General features: G+C 52.6%; 1 long non-coding RNA gene across 2 annotated transcripts; it reads right to left on the minus strand.

Annotated features, from left to right (window-relative positions):
• Nucleotides 1-1,322: 1,322 nt before the first annotated feature.
• LOC123363561 lies at nt 1,323-23,223 on the minus strand. Of its 2 annotated transcripts, none has more exons than XR_006576807.1 (6): nt 23,081-23,223; nt 9,720-9,832; nt 8,914-9,018; nt 7,992-8,074; nt 7,682-7,838; nt 1,323-1,465 (listed from the first exon to the last, which is right to left on the minus strand). It is a non-coding gene; the product is annotated as an uncharacterized LOC123363561 (long non-coding RNA). The 2 variants fall into 2 exon arrangements; XR_006576806.1 differs by lacking the exon at nt 23,081-23,223 and adding an exon at nt 10,043-10,282.
• Nucleotides 23,224-23,550: the final 327 nt, after the last annotated feature.

Raw genomic sequence — 23,550 nt, forward strand, 5'->3', positions numbered from 1 at the left:
CCTTACCTGAGGAGGTTGTGAAGGCTAGGACTATAACAGCGTTTAAAAGAGAACTGGATAAATTCATGGTGGTAAAGTCCATAAATGGCTATTAGCTAGGATGGGTAAGGAATGGTGTCCCTAGCCTCTGTTTGTCAGAGGATGGAGAATGATGCAGGAGAGTGATCACTTGAACGTTGCCTGTTAGGTTCACTCCCTCTGGGGCACCTAGCATTGGCCACTGTCGGTACACAGATACTGGGCTAGATGGACCTTTGGTCTGACCCGGTACGGCCGTTCTTATGTTCTTATCAGAGAGCCCAAAGGATGGCCCGAGTCACCGGTGGGGATCACTGTTCGAGCACTATATCAGCCCCACATTTTTGGATGGACCTCCCACAATGGGAAATGCAGAGCACCCCCCGCAACACACACACACACCTCTCCGGGTGGTGGGAGGGGAACAGGGGAAAGGACAAAAAAAGTAAGAGATGAAGAGAAAGCTAGGAGGGATGGAGGAAAAGGTAAAACAAAAAGGACAAACCCTAATGTCCCCAATAATTCTATGGGATAAAATCCCAGGTGGGGAATAAAATTCTGACACCTTAAACGAGTTTTTTCCATGCCTAGAATTCAGCTGGCACCAGATGCATCAGACTGAGCAGGTTCCAAACCTCTTGGAGGCTCTTACCTTCTAAACAGAAACGTCTGTTTTCTAGTAAAGTCAATAAAAGGAAAGGAGAAAACTCGAAAGAGGTTCCTCCTCGCGCTCACGTACGTGAACCCTAATACTCTCTAAGTCTTCAAAGAGAGACCTCGAGAAGGAGACTTGCTGAAGGAAATCCACAGGGGTCTCCAAGGTTTCCCTAGCCCTGTTCCCCTGTCCTGCTTGGCTGATGTCAGCATCTCTCTGTGAGGTCACCACCTCCCCACCACCTTTGACCAATAGGCTGAGGTCCTGCAAAAGGCCTTTGTGATGTCACTGCCACGCCCACCCCTCCCCTAAAGTGCTAATGTCCTGCCGCTGACCAGACACTTTCAAGGTTTGAGCTACTCCCTGTGGATCACCCCACTCAATCAGGACCCACTCAATCAGTGTTCACTCTAGGAAGCAAGCTGGCTAGACAGTCAAGCACCAGAGGCTGCTCCCAATGCTACACTCATTTTTTCCAAAGTTAGTAGACTTTATGGGCAGACGAGACCTTTACAGCATTCTAACCCCCTGCATATCACAGGCTTCCTGTATAGCACAATAGTTACTTTTGGGGCAAACACATTCCAGAAAGGCATCTAGTCTACATTAAATGACATCAAGATATGGAGAATCCACCACTTGCCTTTTTAGTGAGTCCCAGGGGGCTCCATTTCCCCTTCCACTAGCTCCCCATTTACAGTGAGCCAGAGCAGTACCTGCAGCAGGGAGCAGGCGAGAGTTCCTGGTGGCCTCAGGCACCTGGCACATCACTTTGGCCGTGACATCCTCCTGCTGCAAGGGAACGAGAACCTGTCAGAGACTCAAACGCCCCGAGAAATCAGGGGCAATTAGGGGCACTTGGAACCTGCAGCATTTCCACCCAGCACCTGCACACCTCTGAGGGATGGATTCACCTCCTGACCACCAGAATGGAGTCTTCTGTTGCATCGCAGAGGAGCAGGGACAGAGTCTGACAACCCATGTGATCATAAGCAGAGAGTACTTTATTCATTTCCAGCATGCTCTTTATACTCTTAAAGCAGACAAGCAAGCAGTTGCTAATTGGTTAACAAATTTAACACACCCGCAGCTGTAACTTCATAGAACTAGCCAAGGCCAACTTCTCAAAACAAAGCTCAAAGCCTAATTAACCCATCCTAAAAACCTAAACATCTTAGCTTCCCACACTACCAGCTGCCAAGCTAGCAAAATATTCTCAACACCTCCCCCCTCCACCCAAAATCAAAAAGGAGGGGAAAAAAAAAAGGGATAAAAACATTAGCAAAACATTTCCAACTTATAACAACATAACACCACAATCTATCACAAACCAAAATTAAAACTTTATAAAGCCAACCTATATAACCATGCAATTCTTAACATAACCCCAACAACACCAAACAAAAACAAAGCACAACAAATAAATGGTGTAAATTCTACAGGATTCCCCCCTACTCAATAGCACACCAACTTGTGGCAAACTTCTATTACCAAATTATCCCTCAGATGTCAGGCAATCAAACTGACACTGAGGGAGGGGGGGGTCCTAGAAAAAACACAACATAAACCACATAAAACACAAAAAACAATCCTGGCCAGAAAAAAACAAACAAACAAACACCACAAAACAAAACAAAAAACACATAACATAAATTTAACTCTGTAAATAAATGCATGGTACATAAAATGCTATGCAGCTAACACCAATTTTCTTAATATCTAAAAAACAAAACAAAACTACCCCTACTGGGCAATCAATCATTACATACAATATACAAATACCCTTAGTACCATCAGGCAAAAAAGGAAAATTACATCATCAATTAAATCATTTACAGTAATACAATTGCATCCTAACTTACTTCTAAATTCAACTGCTATTCCCTCCAGCAACCACAGAGTTAACTTTGTACTCTGCCTAACATTACTCGCTAGTAATTAATTACCTTTTCTATCAACTACACCCTCAAGGTTATCAACCAGTATTCCAAGCTTGTTGTCTGTTGCCCGCCGCCTGGGCCCGATCCTTTTTTCCTCCTCAAGTTCTCTATCTATTGCGTGCCTGCCTGGGCCCGATCCAAAGCACTTTACATAAAGGTATTTTGGGTCACATAAATTCAAAGCCATTCTCCCAAATTTCCTAGATTTATGCCTACAACTCCCCGCTTTAAGAATACTCAACAAACCTTTAGGCCGAATTTTCTCAAACTTTAAAAACAAAAAACAAATAGGCTCTAAAAAACAGGGGTTAGTAATGGGGAGGGGTAATATCATTTACAATCCAATTAGGGAGGGCAATACATGCTAAAAAAAAATTCCACAACACAGGGCGCAGCCTGCAAAATAAACCCCAAAATCCAATCAATACCACAGTTTTTAGCAGGAGTCCCAAATTTTTTCCTGCCAGTGTGCAATTCTTTGCTTCTTTACCAGGGTCAGTTCTCAATGTCTTTTTAGTCAGGAATTTCTAGACATTGGCAATATCAATAATGTAAGTGTTTTTTCTCCTGTTCCACCACCATCGTGGTTCAAGTTCTACGGGGGAAATTATCAGGACATCATCCTATACATTCAGGCAAAGCAAAAATTATCTCAATCAATTAAATCATTCAGGGAGGATCAAACAAAAAGAATCCTGGCACAGCTAACAAGCAGTTGTCCTCCAGGGGCTCAGGGTGTGTACATCTTGTTGCTTTCTCAGTCATTCCATCCACCATTGCAGCAGTCATCTCTAATACTGACACTGTTGCAGTTTCTTCAGTCCTACTGTTTGCAGCCTCAAATCCCGAATGAGCAGTGGTAATATCTTGGACTAGTTCAGGAAATAGTTTTCCAGGCACTGCTTCTAAAGGCTTTAAAGTTTCAGCTGAGGTTTCCATAGATGTTACAGTTTCTGCAATGATTTATTCTTCAATTGCTGCAGCTGTAACAGGCACAAATGTTTTTTGAGCCCCAGAGCTTTCAATACTAAAAATGGGTGAGCCAGTATCTGCCAGCTGCACAGCTAAATTCCCTTGCTCCTCTTCGTCTCCCTTTCCACACACAGGCAGTTCTTGAGGACACATGTCGCTCTGTAGAGGGGCCCCATTTACAACTGCCCCTGGGCATTCTGATACTAGGTTAGATGGCGCATCTCCTACATCATTCTGCATGGGGGCCTCAGCTGCAACCGCTTCAGTGGGCGCTGATTCCAAGGTAAACACAGTATCTTCTACCTCTGTCGTCCCAGGTGCCTCAGTTACCCCACTCTGCATTGCATCCCCAATAAAAGCTTCCTGAGTGATCTGCCGCCCATCGGATCCCTGAAGCCGAGCGGTTCGGGTGGGCTTGCGCGAAGTAATGTGCATAGCAAAGGCAGTTTGGGGAGGGCCAGTGGATCCAAACCCTCGAGACCCGCGGTCAATTGGGGTCGATCGGGGCACACATCCCTTGAAAGGTATTAACTGAGCAAGACGTGTACCAGCAGTTATAGTCACAGGGGGACAAAGGGCGCGTACCATTATCCCAATATTCCCCGTATGGTCGGCATCAATAAGGCCAGGCAAAACAAAAATACCTTGTTTCGATGTCGACGAATGGCCAATCAAAAGGGCACTCAGTCCAAATCCTAATGGACCATCGGTGTTGGAAGGAAGAACTTGAACCTCGTCAGTGTCTAAAACTACATCTGTCGCTGTGGCCAAGGCCACTCCGGCACTGCCACGGGTTGCTCCGGTGAGGTGTTCCAGGCAGCCGGGTTGGCGGGTGGAGGCACTTGTGTCGTCGCGCTCCTCCAAGGGGCGCTCCATGATCCGTTTCCCGGCAGCGGTGTTCCATCCTTCGTGTAACGCGCCCAACAGTCGGCGGCGCGATGTCCAAACTTATCACATCGTGTGCAAGCGCCAGTTGCAGCTTCGGGTGACACATCAAGAGGCCCGCTGCCCATTTTGCATAGGGCAGTTCCGCCGGAAATGCCCGGGTTTTCCACAACCAAAACAGGGGCCGGCTGGCCGGGTCGGTCTTCTAGCCCCCCGCTGTCCCCCGAGCAGGGGTTGTAACGCCACGGCCAGTGCAGAGGCCTGTGCCTTAGCATGAATTGCTGCCTTATCCGTCTCCTCAAGCATAGCGGCCCTACCACATGCCTCGATCATTTCCATCAGGGTCGCAGTCTTGGGCAAGGTGGCTAATATACGGCGGCAAGTGGGATTTGCATTCTGGGTTGCAAGATCAAGTCCAACTGCAGTTCTGGCCTCTGGCGTCAGATTAGGAGATCTATCAATAGCCTCTCGAAGGCGATCCAAAAAGGTGGAATACGGTTCCGATGGGCCTTGTGTAATTTTAGCATAGGGAGGGACCGGCTTTCCCATCTGGGGCACCGCTTTAAAGGCAGCCAAAGCTAGTTCCTGTGATTGCTGCAGGATCCGGGGCTCAAGGCGAGCTTGCAAGTGCGGGTCAACAAAGCGACCGGCTCCCAAAAACATATCAGCAGTGGCCAGGCGCCGAGGATCATCATCCGGTAAATCCAAATTGCGGACAAGAGCCAAGTCAACTCTCTTAGCCCAATCATCTTTCCACAACAGTTTCTGTGTAGGTGTAAGAAGCATGTCAGCTAGCTTAATCGCATCGTACGGACACATTGCTTGGCCAACAAATATCTGTTCAATGATAGACTGTACATACGGATTATCTAGTCCATAAGCCATGATCGATTTCTGTGCCTCACGGATCAACTTCCAGTCCAAAGGGGCCCACCGTCTATGATTAGGGTGTTGAGGGTCTGGCGTAATCACCGGAAAGGCCTCAGGTGTTAGACCTTCAAGGATGGCTTCTCTTAAAACTCCATGCCAGCGCTGTACCGGATCCGGAGGGTCCCCAGTTGGAGGGTCCCCGGGGCCAGGCGGGGCGGGGGGGCGAGTCGAATGAAAGCACTTGTGAAGATGCGATCGCGATGATCCAGGTGGAAGACCTTCCAATTGGTCCAACTTGTCACATATATGCTGCAGCTGTCGACCCTGGCGCTCCATCTCCTTATAGAAGGCATCAGACTGAGTAAACTGAGGAAACGTAGTCAAATCGGGATATGGGTTCGATGGCACATGTTCCACCCGAGCCTCTTCTGTCCCCCCGCAATCGTGGCACCCCCAGGCCCCGTGGACACGGCATGGCTTTGGAGGGGGTGCATACGGCAAGGCTGTCTCCATAGGCTCGGGCGTATCGGGGGTTACGGGACCGTAGCAGGATCAATCATGTCGGGGCCGATAGCCACATTGGAGGGTAGTGGGGCCGTAGCAGGGGCAACATCATCCATAGGGTAGGGGTTGGAAGCCAAAGGTATCACCGTGTCCTCACCACCGAAAAACTCTCTGGCTCCAACCGGCAACACAGAAGGCATTCCGGGCGTTGGGCGGCAAAGCTCAGAAAGGGCCGCCTGCACTCCTGCCTCGGCCACGAGAGTTTCTACTATCTCCTTCGCCTTATTCCATACTGGACTCAGGGAGAAGGCCTCCTTATCGCCCCGAGCCACCGACTTCCAAAGCTCGGAGCCTAGCCGCTCCCAAACAGTTTTATCAAAAATTGTACTTGGTTGAACAGAAAGTCCCCTTCTCCGTCCCCACCGCAGCAGACGGGATAACTTATCAGAGGGGAGCTTCTCTCCCTGCCGCTCCGCGATGCGCATCAAATATTCATGCACTGTCCTTTCTTCCGCTGATGCAGCGGTTCCCATGTTAGCTGCTCACCTCTGGGCTGGGGTGTGCCTCCCTTTTCAGACGCCCTGCGGCTTGCCGCTCGACACTGAGCTCAGGTGCGCCCCTCTTTTCGGACGCCCTGCGGCTCCTAGCCGCTCGACACTGAACTCAGGTGCGCCCTTCTTTTCGGACGCCCTGCGGTCGCCGCTCGACACTGAGCTCAGGTGCGCCCCTCTTTTCGGACGCCCTGCGGCTCCTAGCCGCTCGACACTGAGACTCAGGTGCGCCTCCTTTTCCTCCTTTCAGTTCAGGCCACCAACACTGTCCTCATTCAATCACGTCGGGGTCACCATTTGTTGCATCGCAGAGGAGCAGGGACAGAGTCTGACAACCCATGTGATCATAAGCAGAGAGTACTTTATTCATTTCCAGCATGCTCTTTATACTCTTAAAGCAGACAAGCAAGCAGTTGCTAATTGGTTAACAAATTTAACACACCCGCAGCTGTAACTTCATAGAACTAGCCAAGGCCAACTTCTCAAAACAAAGCTCAAAGCCTAATTAACCCATCCTAAAAACCTAAACATCTTAGCTTCCCACACTACCAGCTGCCAAGCTAGCAAAATATTCTCAACAGTCTTCTTCTCCTTTCTAGTGACCTCCATTGCCAGCCCCCCTCCTTGTAGGCAGAGCTCCTGCCACCTCCCACTCAGTGCCCTTGACAGCTGTTCCACCTCCAAACCACAGCTCAAGTTCTCAGAACCCTCTCCTCCACCCCCACCCAGGTTGGCCAGGGAGGGGGCTCTAGCAGGAGGGGCAGGAGGGACTCTGGCAGCAGTGAAGTGAGTTCCAAAGAGGTTGAATCTTCCCCCAAGTCATCCCACACACTAATGCTGAAGCCACAGGATGGCAGCCCTGGTGAATGGGGCAGATCAGCAGCCCCTGCTGACTGAATCCTCCCCTTCTCTCTAGGTGGTGGCTTGGTTGACAGGGACACTAGACCAATGGGGAAACTGGATGAGGCCCTGTGGGATAGGAGAGGCTCGCAGAGGGCACTTAGAGGACTTGTCTGCTCTTCCCAAGAGCAAAAGCACCGTGCCCTAAGAATATAAGTATGTGAGGAGGTAATGCTTGTCATTTAATTAGCCTTGCTAAAGAGCTGGGTTGGAGCTGCTCAGGGGACAAGCTGGTTCCCTCCTGCTCTTGGAGGTGAATTCATCTCCCTTCCCAGTAGCACCTGCTCTCACTCTAATTCCCCACAAGGGTCTTTGCTGCCAGGCAATAGGATGGCAATGAGGCCTGGGCCCCGCCCCAATCTCCTGAGTCTAATGCAGCTGCTTACCTTGTCCCCCATCAGCTGCTGGGCTTCCCCCAGGAGGGAGCAGGTGAGGAGCTGCCCAGCCTGGCTGACCCAAAGCAGGGGGTCGTGGATGGCCAGCACTGCCGTCCGAATGGAGGAAGAATCTTCTCTGCCCCTCCGAGAAGAACTTCCCGAAGACCTAAAACCAACAGGATGTGAGGCATTAGCAGATTGCCCAGAGCCAGGCTCCAAATCCTGGGGTTAGAACGGCATCTCCATCTAGTGGCCACTGCAGGGGATCCAGCCACCCCCACTCCCTGAGCTGTCTCATGCCCTGGTAGAACGTCCTTACCTCCCCCACCCAGGCTGTGTTCCTGTAGCTCAGGAGCCTGCTGTTCCAATACCACAGCTCTTCGGCCTCCTGGATGGTCAGCCCTGGAAAAGAGACACACACATTCATTTGGCATTCTGGTTGCAGTGCCTGTGTCCTTCCAATCCCATTGGTGGCTGCACAGTGGGCAGGGTCCTCGCTGCGTGCCTGGTCCAGCAGAATTGCAGGGGAGAGGTGTAGAACAGAGAAAGAGACAGACAGAGACACATCCTGCAGCTGGGGTCAGTATGAGAAAAATTGGCTGGGATCCCAGTCTCACTCTTCTATCGGGTGCCATTTCCCAGCTGGGCTCATTACCCCTCTGGTGCAGCAGTAGCTGGTAGAACCGGTAAACACCCACCCTGGCCTGCCGGCTGAGGTCCTTGCCTGGGTCACTGATGAACAGAGCCAGCTGTGCCACATGGTGACCCAGCCTGGGGAATTCTGCTGAGTTCTAATGGAAGGGAAAGGGAGAGGGGACTCCATCAGCATTTTCCTGTCAGCTCCCAGTCCCCCCTGGGCCAGGATTCTCTTTTTCCCCTCAGCCGCTCTGCGGGAGATGCTAAAGGATAGAAGCTAGAGCTAGATCCTTAATTTCCTCTGCCCTCAAGGAAGCCTGGAGAACAGGGATGTGGGGCAGGGCCCTCTAGGAGGACTTGCTTCCCCAGCTGCTCCAGGATGACAGGAAGGCATGAACCTGGAACATGGTCCCCTTAAAAGCCCAGTCACCACTTAACCAGGACAAGAAGAACTTGACTCAAGCCAAGCTCATTCCCTGCTCTGCCTCAGTCTTCCCAAGAGGAACACTCCTAACCCACAGCCCCTGCAGCAGCAGATCCTACAGCCAGTTGGAGCCAGCCCGCCTATGCCTGGAGTCAGGAAGCTGGGGTCACAGGTCACTTACGTCAAAATCAAGGAGGGTGATGGTGAATCTGAGCAGGGCCGTGTTGCTCCTAATGGCCCTGGCTCTCTCCTGCGACACCCTGGACACGATCCAGTAGTTAATGTGCTGTGGGGAAAGGAGGCAGCTCAGGATCAATGGGCAGGTGCACGTGTTGTGCAAATGACACACACCCCTCCCCAACCTCCAGGAGGCTGAGACATTGTGCGCAGGATGGAATATCTGATTCATTGATTGCAGAGCTATAGAAGGGGATTGTTGCCCCCAGGACAATGCTTCTATTCTGCAGGTCACAACTTGTCATTGTCTCTCTAGAGTGGAACAGTGTTCGGTGTCGGGGCTGGTCTCATCCTCCCTGAACTCCTGATTCCTGAACAGCATACCAGGAAGGAGACAGACCCCTCCCCTCTCCCTGGCTCTCAAGTCCTTGGTTGGGTGAAGGGACTGAATGTGAGCACAATCCCCCCAGGAATCTCGGAGCCCGTCGAAGAGAAGGGCTGATTCTCTGGGGTCCTTCTGTTTCTCTAGGAAGGAGCCCGTGACTCTTCATAGAGGACCATATTCTGCATCTCAGAAGAGGGCTTCAGACTCTTACTCCCAAAGCCAGCCAGGGGCCCTGAGGTTGGTGCGCAAAAGAACCAGGCAGAGCTCTGGCTTGAAGTCCCAGCTCCTTCCTCTGTCCTTCAAGGAGGAAAGGCCTGACACTGCATTGCACTCACTGTCCTGACTGAGAACGGGACACTGGGGACCCAGCTAGGAGGGCAGACTGGAAAATGGATCTAAGAGTTAAGGTAAAATTGCCCCCACACCTCTAATCGGGCTCACTCTCAAAATGTAGTGGAGCCTGTCGGTGTCTTGGAGGCTCTGCAAGCAGGTTCCCCAGAATGGCATCCACGAGGTCTGGCAAGACCCTATGCAGATCCTGCAAAGCAAGGGAGAGGCATGGGTCAGAGTTAGGGAAAGTGGGGCTACATCTGCCACAGGATGGGAAGAGGGGTCTCTGAGAAGCATGAGTGGGAAACCCAAACACATATCCTGGCCTCTCTCATTCATATCCCACTGCAGGCAATTAGCCAGGATTCTTGGCAGGATGACAGCTGGCTCTTCAATCTATGACTTTAGCATGATCTACCTGGACTTGGGTGGTGTCCTTCTGGGTGCCCAGGGTGAAGACGGCAGCTCGAAGGAGGTGGGTCTCTAGCTCTGGCTCAAGGGCAGGTGTCAGAGTGCTGGCAAGAGAGAGGAGCCGGTATAGGACTGTGCAGCGCGGGGGTGGGACTGGCACCAACACAGTCATGAAACTGCAGGGAACTAGGCAGAGGCTGGCGAGAATGGAAACTGAGGCACCGAGCCAGGGAATGACAAGGCCAAGGTTTCTCAGACAGACAGTAGCAGGACAGGAATAAGACGGTTACTCACCTTTGTAATTGTTGTTCTTCGAGATGTGTTGCTCATATCCATTCCAATTAGGTGTGTGCGCGCCGCATGGACGTTCGTCGGAAGATTTTTACCCAGCAACACTCAGTGGGTTGGCTGAGGCGCCCCCTTGAGTGGCGCCGCTATGACACCGGATATATACCCCTGCCGACCCATCCGCCCCTCAGTTCCTTCTTGCAGGCTACTCCGACAGAGGGGAAGGGGGGGGGGGTTGGAATGGATATGAGCAACACATCTCGAAGAATAACAGTTACAAAGGTGAGTAACCGTCTTTTCTTCTTTGAGTGCTTGCTCATATCGATTCCAATTAGGTGACTCCCAAGCCTTACCTAGGCAGTGGGGTCGGAGTGAGATGTCGCGGAATGAAGTACTGCTGAACCAAATGCCGCATCATCTCTGGACTGCTGCACTAACGCATAGTGTGAAGCGAAGGTGTGCACCGGGTCACTGCCTTACAGATCTCCTGGATGGGTACATGGGCCAGGAAGGCGGCAGATGAAGCTTGAGCCCGAGTGGAGTGGGTGGTGACGTGGCTAGTCGAAACGTGAGCCAAGTCATAGCAGGCATGACGTCGCCCAAGATGAAATTTGCTGCAAGGAGACCAGCAGGCCCTTCATACAGTCTGCCACTGCTACAAACAGCTGGGGTGTCTTTCGAAAAGGCTTTGCTCGTTCAATGTAAAAAGCGAGAGCCTTACGAACATCCAGGGAATGCAGCTGTTGCTCTCGACGTGAGGAGTGCGGTTTCGGAAAGAAGACCGAGAAGAAGATGTCCTTGTTGACGTGAAAGGGAGACACCACCTTAGGGAGGAAGGCGGAGTGTGGACACAGCTGTACCTTATCCTTGTGGAACACCGTATATATGGGATCCGCTGTGAGGGCCCGAAGTTCCAACACTCGCCTCACTGACGTGACAGCAAAAAGGAAGGCTGTCTTCCAGGAAAGGTACAGTAGTGAGCAGGTGGCCGTCGGCTCAATGGCAGCACCCATGAGCCTAGATAGAACTAGGTTGAGATCCCACGTAGGGGCCGGATGAGGACCTGTGGGTACAAACGCTCTAGGCCCTTGAGGAACCTGGTGACCATAGGGTTAGAAAAGACTGAATATCCGTTCTCTCCTGGATGGAAGGCTGAAATGGCTGCCAGGTGTACCTTGATGGATGAGACCGCTAGACCATGCTGCTTCAGGGACCAGAGATACTCCAGGATGGTAGGAACTGGTACCTGCATGGGGACAGCATCGTTCTGGGCACACCAGCAGGAAAAACGCTTCCACTTGGCCAGGTACGTGGACCTAGTGGAGGGCTTTCTGCTTCTCAGGAGCACCTGTTGTACAGAGGTGGAGCAATGCAGCTCGGACTGAGTTAACCATGCAGCATCCATGCCGTGAGATGGAGGGACTGCAGGTCTGGGTGGCATAGTCTGCCGTGCTCCCGAGTTATGAGGTCCGGCCACAGCGGTAGGGGAATTGGTAGGGGAATTGGTTCGGTCACCGACAGGTCGAGGAGTGTGGTGTACCAATGCTGCCTCGGCCACGCTGGAGCGATCAGGATTAAGCAGGCCTTGTCTCTGTGTAGCTTGAGGAGGACCTTGTGTACAGTGGGAATGGAGGAAAGGCACAGAACAGATGGTCTTTCCAAGTTATCAGGAATGCATCCGACAGGGAGCCCAGGGAGCGCCCCTGGAGGGAGCAGAACACATGCCACTTCCGATTCTCGCGAGAGGCAAAGAGGTCTATGCGGGGAAATAGAAAGTTACTCACCTTGCAGTAACTGAGGTTCTTCGAGATGTGTGTCCCTGTGGGTGCTACACTCTAGGTGACAGTGCATCCCGGCGCTGTTGATCGGAGATTTTCGGTAGCAGTGCCTGGTTGGGGCGCACACACTCAGATGATATCTCCCGTCTAGTTGGAATCTTCCTGAGTGCGTGCGGCCCACACCCTCCTCAGTTCCTTCTCTACCGTGGAGAATCATACCAGTACTCCAAAGTAGAGGGGAGGAGGGCGGGGAAGGGAGCACCCACAGGGACACACATCTCGAAGAACCTCAGTTACTGCAAGATGAGTAACTTTCGCTTCTTCTTCGAGTGCTGTCCCTGTGGGTGCTCCACTCTAGGTGAATGTATAGCAGTACCCACTATGGTTGGTGGGACTTTGGAGATGCAGCAGTGAGTACTGTAGATAGTACTGTATGGCCTACTATTGTGTCTGCCGTGGTGTCTTGCGTTAGAGCATAGTGTTTTGCAAACGTGTGTTCAGATGACCATGTAGCCACTTTGCAGATATCAGGAATGGGAACGTTGTGTAGGAAGGCAATGGATGCCGACATGGCTTTAGTGGAATGAGTTCTAATGTCATCAGGCGGTTGAAGATTTTTCGCACGGTAACTGGATCTGATGCAGTCAGAGATTCACTTGGATAGGCGTTGTTTAGAGATAGCCGTACCTTTCGATCTTTCAGCAATGGAAACAAAGAGTCGTGGAGACTTGCGAAATGGTTTAGTCCTGCCTAAATAAAAGGCAATTGCTCGCCTGACGTTGAGAGTATGCAGAGTTACCTCTTGCGGAGTTTTGTGAGGTTTGGGTTAGAAAGTAGGTAAATTTATAGGTTGGTTGAGGTGGAAGATCGATACCACCTTAGGAAGAAATTTAAGATGTGGTCTCAAAGTGACTTTATCTTTGGAGAAGATTGTGTAGGGAGGGTGGGCCATCGGGGAGCTCATTTCACCAACTCTTCTTGCTGATGTTATGGCAACTAAGAAAGCCACCTTCATGGACATATGGAGATGAGAGGAGGTAGCCAAGGGCTCAAATGGAGGTTTCATGAGAGCATGAAGAATGAGGTTAAGATTCCATGTAGCAATTATTGGGTGAATTTCAGGGTAGAGATTTTGCAGGCCTGTGAAAAAGCGTTTAATGGTGGGGCGGGTAAAGAGTGAGTATCCATCTAATAGGTCATGGAAAGTGGTAAGCGCCGCCAGGTGCACTTTGATGGAGCTGAGCGAAAGTCCGTCCTGTTTTAGTTTCAGGAGATAGTCTAGAATGTTAGGGAGGGTCACGTTATTGGGTGCTAAGTGATTATGTGAGCATCAGAGAGTGAAACGCTTCCACTGCTGTGCAGGAGGACATATTGGACATGCTCAGAACAGGCTAGTTCATGGGTTTGGAACCATGAAGGAACCAGGCTGTGAGGTGGAGCTTTTGGAGCTGGGGGTGAAGAACTCGTCCGTTGTCCTGGTAAAGGAGGTCTGGCCTGTTGGGGAGAGCCCGTGGGTGACGGGAGGACATGCAGAGAAGGTAGGGATACCATGTCTGTCTTGGCCAAGCCAGGGCAATAAGGATGACCTGGGCCTTGTCATCTGCAATCTTCCAAAGAACCCTGTGTAACAGAGGGATTGGTGGAAAGGCGTACAGGAGGTAGTTGTTCCATGGGATGAGGAAAGCATCTCCTAGGGATGCAGTCCCAAGTCCTGCTCTGGAGCAAAACGGGGCATTTTCGGTTTTGGGTCGTGGCAAAGAGATCTATTGACGGGGTTCCCCAGTGGGAGAAAAGCTGTTGGAGTATTGCGGGGTGCAGTTCCCATTCGTGTTCTGTCGAGAAGTGCCTGCTGAGTGCGTCGGCAGTAGTGTTGTGGCAACCTGGTAGGTAGGAAGCGATGATTTGTATTCGATGTCGTATGCACCAATTCCATAGTCGAATGGCTTCCATGCAAAGGGAATGTGATCGGGCTCCCCCTTGTCTGTTTATGTAATACATACATGCTATGTTGTCTGTTAAGACCCGCAGATATTTGTTCTTTATGAGGGGAAGAAAGTGAAGGAATGCTCGCCTCACTGCTCTGAGCTCTAAGAGATTTATGTGTAGATGAGTCTCTGCTGCGGACCACAAGCCTTGTGCCCTGTGTCCCCCCTAGATGCGCTCCCCAACCGATTAGGGAAGCGTCCGTGGTGAGCAAGAGCGTTGGGGATCGTTGCTGGAAGGAAACCCCTGTGCAGAGGTTTTCTGGACTTGTCCACCATTGTAGGGAAGCTATAACACTGGGAGGAGGAGTTAGCAGCATCCCTAAGGGGTGTCTGTTGGGTTTGAAACTGGAGTTGAGCCAGCCCTGGAGACATCTCATATGTAGCCTGGCGTGTTGAACCACGAAGGTGGTGGCTGCCATGTGACCGAGGAGCTGTAGGCAGATTCTTGCTTGCGTCCTGGGATGAATAGAGAGTGTGCATATGAGCTGCGTGATAGCGAGGAATCTGTTGTACGGGAGCGAGGCCCTGCTCTGGGTTGCGTCGAGATGTGCTCCGATGAACTCGATCTGTTGCGTAGGTGTCAGGGTGGATTTTTGGATATTTATTTGGAGGCCTAGGCTGTGAAAGAGGGAGATGGCGAAACGTGTGGCTTGAAGTGTCTCACCATAGGAGTTGCCCTTGATGAGGCAGTCGTCCAGGTAGGGGAACAGTGTGACCTCATGTTTGCAGAGGTGAGCCACAACCACGGCTAGAGTCTTGGAAAAAACTCTTGGTGCTGTGGAGAGTCCGAAAGGAAGAACTCTGTATTGAAAATGGTCCTGACCAATTGTGAATCGTAGGAAGCGTCTGTGAGCTGGATGAATTTATATATGGAAGTAAGCATCTTGTAGGTCGAGGGCTGTGAACCAGTCCCCTTGATCCAATGCAGGTATTATTGTGCCCAGTGTGACCATCTTGAATCTTTGTGTCCTCACGAATTTGTTCAGTCACCGTAGGTCTAGTATAGGCCTCCATCCTCCGGTCTTTTTCTGAGTTAGAATGTAATGGGAGTAGAAACCTGTCCCTTGGTGTTGCGTCGGCACAGGTTCCACTGCCCCTAGTTGCAGAATATGTGCCGGGGAAGGGGGAAGGGTAGGAGGGAAGGATATAAAAGGGATGGAGTAACCGGTCTGAACTATTTCGAGGACCCAGCGGTCCTGTGTAATCCGCTGCCAGGCATGTTGAAAATTCTGGAGGCGGTGGCCAAATGGGAAAGTAAACGGTGGAATCAAGGGGTGGTTGTGCAGGCCCTTGACCAATGTTTCAAAACTGTTGTTTATTGCCCGATGGACGGAAGGTGGTGGCTTGATTTTGATTTTGTCTGCACTTGGGGGGTCTAGTACGATTCCTAACTGTGTCGTATGGTCTGGGTTGAAGACGATAGTACTGATGTGTGCGTGGTCTTTGGTAGGGTTGGTATCGTTGTCTTCTGGGAAGAGATGGGTGAATGCCCAGGGTGCGCAGTGTCGCTCTAGAATCTTTCATGGTGTGGAGGAGTTCATCAGTTTTTTTTGGAGAAGAGTTTGTCCTTATCAAAGGGGAGATCCTCCACTTTGGTCTGGAGTTCTTTAGGAATGCCGGACACAGAGAGCCATGAGCATCTGCGCATAACCACAGCAGTTGCAGTGGTACGGGCTGCTGTGTCCACCGTGTCTAAAGACACCTGTAGGGCCGTTCTGGAAATCAGTTGTCCTTCAGTCAGGATTGATTTGAAGTCTGCTCTTCTGTCCTCTGGAATGTAGGAGGCAAATTCGGAAAGCTTATTGTAATTATCAAAATCATAACTGGCGAGGAAAGCAGAATAGTCTGCAATCCTGAATTGTAGTGTAGAGGATGTATAAACCTTGCAGCCCAGGACATCAAGGCGTCTAAGGTCCTTGTCTTGCAGGGTGGGTCGATATTGTGACTGTTTGGTCCTCTGTGCAACTGCATCCATGACAAGAGAGTTCAGTGGTGGATGAGAAAATAGGAAGTCTGCGTCCTTTGCAGGAACATAGTATTTACGTTCAGCCTTCTTGCAAGTTGGTACTAGAGAAACTGCGGTTTCCCAGAGTGTGTCAGCTGGCTCCATGAGTGCTTCATTTATAGGGAGCACAATTTTCAAGGGCGCAGACAGTTGAAGGATTTTGAGGAGTTTGTGTTGCGTCTCCTGAACCTCTTCTAAGGGGATATCCTGACTGAGTGCCACTCTCCTAAAATGTTCTTGAAATTGTTTGCAGTCGTCCACGGCCTGTGGAGGCGAAGGGCGGGGGGCTTCATCTGAGGCTAGTGGAGAGTTAGGGTTAGGTGAGTCAGGATATGGTGCGTAGCTCCCAGTCTCAAGAGGAGGCTCAGGCACCCTAGAAGTAGATGGAGCAGGAGATTGAGGCACAGAAGGAGGATGATTGGTAGGAGGATGTTGCCACGGGTACCACTGAGGCCAAGGCATAGGGTAGGAGAACCCAGGTGCTGCCCACGGAGGGGCAAAGTAGGGAAACTGAGGTTGTTGACCTTGAGCCATGACCTGAGGTGGTAGAGGCGCCTGTGGAGTAGAAGCAGGAGGGGAGAACTCCGCTTGCTGCTGTAAATCAAGGTCACCGTTAGTGAAAGCCAGTAGAGGTGGAAAGAGTGGCGGTTCAAGAAATGAGTCCTGTGTATCTAGGAGCGGAGAGTGAGGCTCAGGTGGCACTGAAAGGTCACTTTGAGTGAGAAACTGTTGCTCCTGCTTCCTGGGCTGAGCTGAGCCTGCTCTCTGCTCTAGCTCATTAGTAGGAGAAAGTGAAAATGAGACTATTGTTGTATTGTGCTTAGAGTGCCCTGCAGGGGGTCTGCTGCTGGTGTTCGGGTAGAAGACTGGCTGGGTGCCGACGTTCTTCTCGGTGCCAAGCTTGAGTGCGCTGTCGGCACCGCAACTGTTTTTGGCGCCGAAACTGATCGCGCTGTGGGCACCGCGGCTGTTTTCGTTGTTGCTGCTGAACGCGCTGTCGGCACCGCGGCCGTTGTCGGTGCCGAGTAAGAACGCGGTGCCGGTGCTGTGGCCATTTGCGGTGCCGATGAAGAGTGAGGTGTCCGCGCCGTGGCCGTTTGCGGCGCTGAGGGGACCGAATCCACAAGTACCTTCCCGGCGCGGGAGGTCGGGTCCCTGCCTCTGTGCTCTGTCAGAGCCGTGGCTGAGGCATTAGAGCAGGCTGAGGCACCTGCCTTTGGTGCTGTCAGCACCGAGGGTAGGGATTTCGCAGGAGACCCCCTACCCTTGTTAGAGTCTCTTCTGTGAGACTGTTGTGCTTCTTGCCTCTGCTCCAGGGAAGGTGAAGCAACGCTCCCCACCGGTTCCGATCTGGCTGGGGAGCGTGTGGGAGCGGGTTTAACCTTTCCCGTCTGCGACTGCGGCTGCAGGGATTTTTAGTCACAGATCCCTGTCACGGCGAGCTCTTGATTTGAGACTCGCGCAATGGAGGCACTTCGCGGGGATGTGGGTGTCCCCGAGGCACTTCACACAGTGTGAGTGCCCATTTGACCATGGCATGGAGTCCTGACAGGAGATGCATCTTTTAAATCCTGAAGCTCCTGGCATTATGAATTAGAGATGGGAGAGTAGAGTGTCTCAATGGGAGACGACCCTGAGGGGCTCTTTTTTTTTTTTTAAACTAAGTAACTAACTATACTAAAGGAAGGGAAACAACTGGGAAGTAATTAATAATTATTTCTATGTTCTTTGTTTCTATTTCCTATAGAGACCAGGGAAGAAAAGGCAGCACTGCCCCGAGTCCCGTCTTCAGCCAAGGACGGTTGAGAAGGAACTGAGGAGGGGGTGGGTCGCACGCACTCAGGAAGATTCCAACTATACGGGAGATACCATCTGAGTGTGTGCACCCCAACCAGGCACTGCTACCGAAAATCTCCGATCAACAGCGCCGGGATGCACCGTCACCTAGAGTGGAGCACCCACAGGGACAGCACTCGAAGAAGAACCCCCACTTCCGGAAGACGGAATGGATAACGTCCAGACAAATCGACCACTCATGAGTTAGGAAGGATCTGCTGAGGTGATCTGCCAAGGTGTTCTGGGCTCCTGGGAGAAAGGACGCCACCCGATCGATTGAATGGGCTATACAAAACTCCCAGAGGTGTATGGCTTCCTGGCAAAGAAGGGAGGAGCATGCTCCGCCTTGTTTGTTGATGTAAAACATGGTCGTTGTGTTGTCTGTGAAGACTGTAACACAACGGCCTTGAAGATGTTCGTGGAACACTTGACATGCGAGACATACTGCCCTCAGTTCCCTCACATTGATGTGCAGGGTTACTTCCTGCGCAGACCAGAGGCCTTGCGTACGGAGCCCCGCAAGGTGAGCACCCCAACCTAGAGATGACGCGTCTGTGGTCAGGGCTAGCGAAGGCTGTGGGGCATGGAATGGCATCCCTGCACAGACCAGGGAGGAGTTCAGCCACCAAGTCAGCGAGGCTAAGACGTCCTTGGGTACAGTGAGAATCGCATCCCGGCTGTCGCGGCCCGGCTGGTACACTGAGGAAAGCCAGGTCTGAAGTGGGCGGAGGCGTAGTCTGGCATGTCTGGTCATGAAAGTGCAGGTGGCCATGTGGCCTAGGAAACCAAGACATGTGCGAACTGTCGAGGTTGGGAAGCTGTGGAGGTCCTGAATTATGGCTACCATTGCCTGAAAGCGGGGCTGTGGTAAGCACGCCCTGGCGAGATTTGAGTCTAGGATCGCTCCAATTAAGTCTATTCTCTGTGTGGGCACCAAAGTGGGCTTTTCGGTGTTGAGCATAAGGCCGAGTTGCTCGAACAGTTCTCTGACGAGATGCACATGATGCCACACTTGCGTCTTGGAGGGACCTCGAATGAGCCAATCGTCGAGGTATGGGAAGACTTGTATGCGACGTCGACGGAGTGAAGCCGCGACGACAGCCATACACTTTGTGAAGACTCTTGGCACCGTGGAGAGGCCGAATGGAAGGACCGCAAATTGAAAATGCTGCTGGTTGACCACAAAGCGAAGGTATCGCCTGTGCGGTGGGTAAATCGTGATGTGGAAGTATGCGTCCTTCATATCGAGGGCGGCGTACCAGTCTCTAGGATCCAGGGAAGGGATAATGGTTCCCAGGGATACTATGCGGAACTTCAACTTTACCATGAATTTGTTGAGTCCATGCAGGTCCAGGATGGGCCGCAGACCCCCCTTTGGCTTGGAAATTAGGAAGTAGAGGGAGTAAAACCCCTTGCCCCTCAGGTCCTTCGGGACCTCTTCTACTGCTCCGATGTGTAGGAGCATCTGCACCGCCTGTAAGAGGATTTGCTTGTGAGAGGGTCCCTGAAGAGAGACAGGGAGAGGGGGTGCTGAGGGGGGGGGGCAAAACAAACTGAAGATGGTATTCAAATTCCACCGTGCATAGAACCCAACGATCTGAGGTTACGTGGGATAATGCAGGGAGGAAATAGGAGAGATGGTTGCGGAAGGGTGGGAAAGGATCCGGGAAGGAGACTGGTGCTCCGTCCTTGAGCGCACCTTCAAAAGTTTTGTTTGGGCCCCGTCGGTGGCTTTGGGGGGGCCCTGATTCTGGCCTCCCTGGGGACCAGATTGTCTCCTGCGGTTACCCCGGCCCCCCTTCTAGTGAAGTCCTGCAGCGGCTGAGGGTTAGGGTAGGTGCATTGAGGCAGAGGGCGGAAAGGTCTGCACTGAGTTACCGGGGTATGCATCCCCAGTGAGCGCATTATAACTCGGTTGTCCTTGAGGCTCTGAAGCCTGGGATCTGTTTTAACCGAAAACAGGCCTTGGCCCTCGAAGGGCAAGTCCTGAATTGTCTGTTGAAGTTCTGGCGGAAGGCTGGACACCTGTAGCCAGGAGATGTGTCGCGTGGCCATTCCTGAGGCTACAGTTCTGGCTGCCGAGTCCGCCGCATCTAAGGACGCCTGAAGAGATGTCCTTGCCACTTTTTTGCCTTCTTCCAGTAAGGCAGCAAACTCTTGTCTGGACTCTTGGGGAACAAGTTCTTTAAACTTCCCCATGGAGGTCCACATGTTATAGTTATAGCGGCTCAGGAGAGCTTGCTGATTAGCTACCCTAAGCTGTAGGCCCCCAGCTGAGTAGACCTTGTGCCCGAATAAGTCCAAGCGCCTAGCCTCCTTGGACTTAGGGGCAAGCGCTTGCTGGCCATGCCGCTCCCTCTCGTTCACCGACTGTACGACCAGCGAACAAGGGTGAGGGTGCACATAGAGATACTCATAGCCCTTGGATGGTACCATATATTTCCTCTCCATCCCTCTGGCAGTGGGAGGAATAGATGCTGGGGACTGCCAGATCATATCTGCATTGGCCTGTATGGTCCTAATGAAAGGCAAGGCGACCCTTGTAGGTGAATCTGCTGACAAAATGTCAACCACAGGATCCTCTACTTCCACCACCTCCTCCACCTGTAGGTTCATATTCTGCGCCACCCTGCGCAAGAGATCTTGATGAGCCCGGAGGTCTATTGGTGGGGGACCAGAAGAGGATGTGCCTGCCACTGCCTCGTCTGGGGAGGAGGAGGAAAGCCCAGGTACCAGTGGATCCTGGGGAAGTTCTGGCTGTGGAGGATCCTGGTGATTGAGGTCCGATACAGCCGGGGCCTGAGTGTGGACTGGCGGGACAGCACCGCATCTGGGTCCAATGGGGGAGAACGGCTCACCGTGACCTCAGGTATCCGATGGTCGGAATGGGCTGACCGAGAGGCACCTGAGGGGGCACCTTGGGCTTGATGGTATGCCCAAGGTGTCCAGAAGGACCACTGTGGTGGTCCCTGATCCTGATCCTCATATTGGGCTTGACTAGTGCCCTCTACGTCATGGCCCTGGATATAGTAGCCGCTCTCCGCCTGAGACGATGACGAGTTGTGTCTTGAAGGCCAAGGAGGGGCCAAGCGCCCATAAAAGTCTGCACCATCCCGCGCTGTCAGGTCACAAGTTGGAGCTGAAGATCGGTGCCGGGACCTTCGGCGGTACCGCGATTGAGATTGGGACCAACAGCTATAACGGTACCGGGATGCCGACCTAGATCTTGATGAGGATCTGCGGCATTGGGATCGGCTGCGAGGACACCGGTGCCGGGATCGGTGCCGAGACTCGGATCGGTACCAACTGTACCGGGAGGATGTGCGTGAGGTAGAACGGCGCCGTGAGTACGACCGGCGCCGCAATGGAGAGCGGTGCTGGGACTGCAAGCAGTGCTGGGACCGGGACCGTCGGTGGGATCGGGACCGCGATCTGCACCTATCTGTCACTCCCAAGGAAGTGGGCCTCGTCAAGGCAGGCTTGCCTATCGACTGAACAGCCCGCACGGGCGGTGCCGGGGTGGTCCAAGTTCCGTCAATGCGATCAGGTCGCGGGCAGTGGAGAAGGTCTTCGGAGTGGACGGGAGGCTGAGCTCAACCACGGTACGCACCGGGGAGCTTGTGAGCACCGGACTCGACGGCCCCTGTGGAGCCAGAATTGACGGTGCCGAAGTCAGCAGCACCGGAGCTGAAATCCTGGCAGGACGGTCCAGTCTGGGCTGTTGCTCCGGTGGCGGCACAGGCGGTGCCGAAGCAGCAGGTGGTTTATGCTGCTTCTTAGGCCGTGGAGACAGTGAACGGTGCCGCGATTGTATCGGTGCCGGAGAAGGCTGGTGACGGGGTTCTTTAGCGGTGCCGGATCACTCCAGTGCCAGAGGGGCGCTTTGGACCGAAGGCGTCTGTTCCGTGCGCGGTACCAAAGGCACCGGGCTAAGTGCCGCTTCCATTAGGAACTGTTTTAAACGAAAGTCCCGCTCCTTCTTTGTTCTAGGCTTAAAAGCCTTGCAAATGCTGCACTTATCAGGCTGATGGGATTCCCCGAGGCACTTCAGGCAGAAGTCGTGGAGATCTCCCGTTGGCATCGGCTTGAGGCACGCCGAGCAAGGTTTGAAGCCCAGTGACCTGGGCATGGGCCCCGGTACCGGGGTGGAGGGAAGGGGATCATCCCTGATCCCCCTAAATACTATATACACTATATGTATATATATATATATATGTATACACACACACACACACACACACAAATCACTAAATAAGTAAGTATAACTATAAAACTAATTAACTATTCACAACTATCTATAGAAAAACGAGGAAAGCTAGGGAGGTGGACATCAGCTAGGCTGCGCTCTACAGTTCCAACGACCGTCACAGGCGATAAGGAACTGAGGGGGAGATGGGTCGGCAGGGGTATATATCTGGTGCCATAGTGGTGCCACTCCAGGGGGCGCCTCAGCTGACCAACCGAGTGTTGCTAGGGTAAAAATCTTCTGATGAACATGCACGTGGCGCGCACACACCTAATTGGAATCGATATGAGCAAGCACTCGAAGAAGAAAGCACCTGTTCCCTGGACCCTGCTGCCCCTCCTCCAGGGGCGGCTCCAGGCACCAGCATGCCAAGCACATGCTTGGGGCGGCAAGCCACTGGGGGAGCTCTGTCGGTCGCTGCGAGGGCGGCAGGCAGGCAGGCTGCCTTCGGCGGCTTGCCTGCAGAGGGTCCGCTGGTCCCGCGGGTTTGGCAGACCTCCCGCAGGTGCAGGCTGCCTTCGGCAGCTTGCCTGCGGAGGGTCCGCTGGTCCCACGGCTTCGGTGGACCTCCCGCAGCTGCGGGAGGTCCATCAATGCCGCGGGACCAGCGGACCCTCCGCAGGCAAGCCGCTGAAGGCAGCCTGCCTGCTGTGCTTGGGGCAGCAAAATGTCTAGAGCCGCCCCTGCCCTCCTCTATCTGATCCTGGGAGTGAGCCTCTCCCCAAAGCCATTGCAATGTTACTAGAGCGAAAAGAACAGCCCAGCCAGGAGAGAGGGAACCTTACCTCCACCTCTGCCACAGGAGCCACCCTTGGGAGGTGACCTGGGAACGGGAGGGGCAGTGACTCCCAGCCCTGGGCCTGAGCAGCACCGGGGTTAGGGGAACCAGGCGGGAGGGTCTCGGTACCTGAGGTTGCCCACAGCAATCAGGCAGTTAGCGAGGACGCCGCCAGGTGGAGAGTTATCAGGCAGCTCCCTCAATGAGCTCCTGTGAGACCCAATGGAGACAAAGGAGCGTGTGAGATTCGGGCCTCACTGACACTTCCCAGTGAGGAGATTACCCAGTCAGCACCCCACACAGCCAGCAGGATCCCCCCACCTGCCTCCCACTCCTCCGATTCCTGCCCACTAGTGACCAAGCTCCGAATCTATCTCGTTTCTTCTCCCCAATCTTCAGCCCCAGAAATCCCTGCCCTCAGCTGCCCCTCCAGCACCTTAAAATTCTGCCACCTTAGTGTTTTCCATCCCTAGAGTTCAGCTGGCACCAGGTGCATCAGACTGAGCAGGTTCCAAACCTCTCGGAGGCTCTTACCTTCTAAACAGGGACGTCTGTTTTCTAGTAAAGTCAGTAAAAGGAAAGGAGAAAACTCGAAAGAG

Source organism: Mauremys mutica, chromosome 2 (genome assembly GCF_020497125.1).
Source record: "Mauremys mutica isolate MM-2020 ecotype Southern chromosome 2, ASM2049712v1, whole genome shotgun sequence".
Taxonomy (NCBI): Eukaryota; Metazoa; Chordata; order Testudines; family Geoemydidae; genus Mauremys; species Mauremys mutica.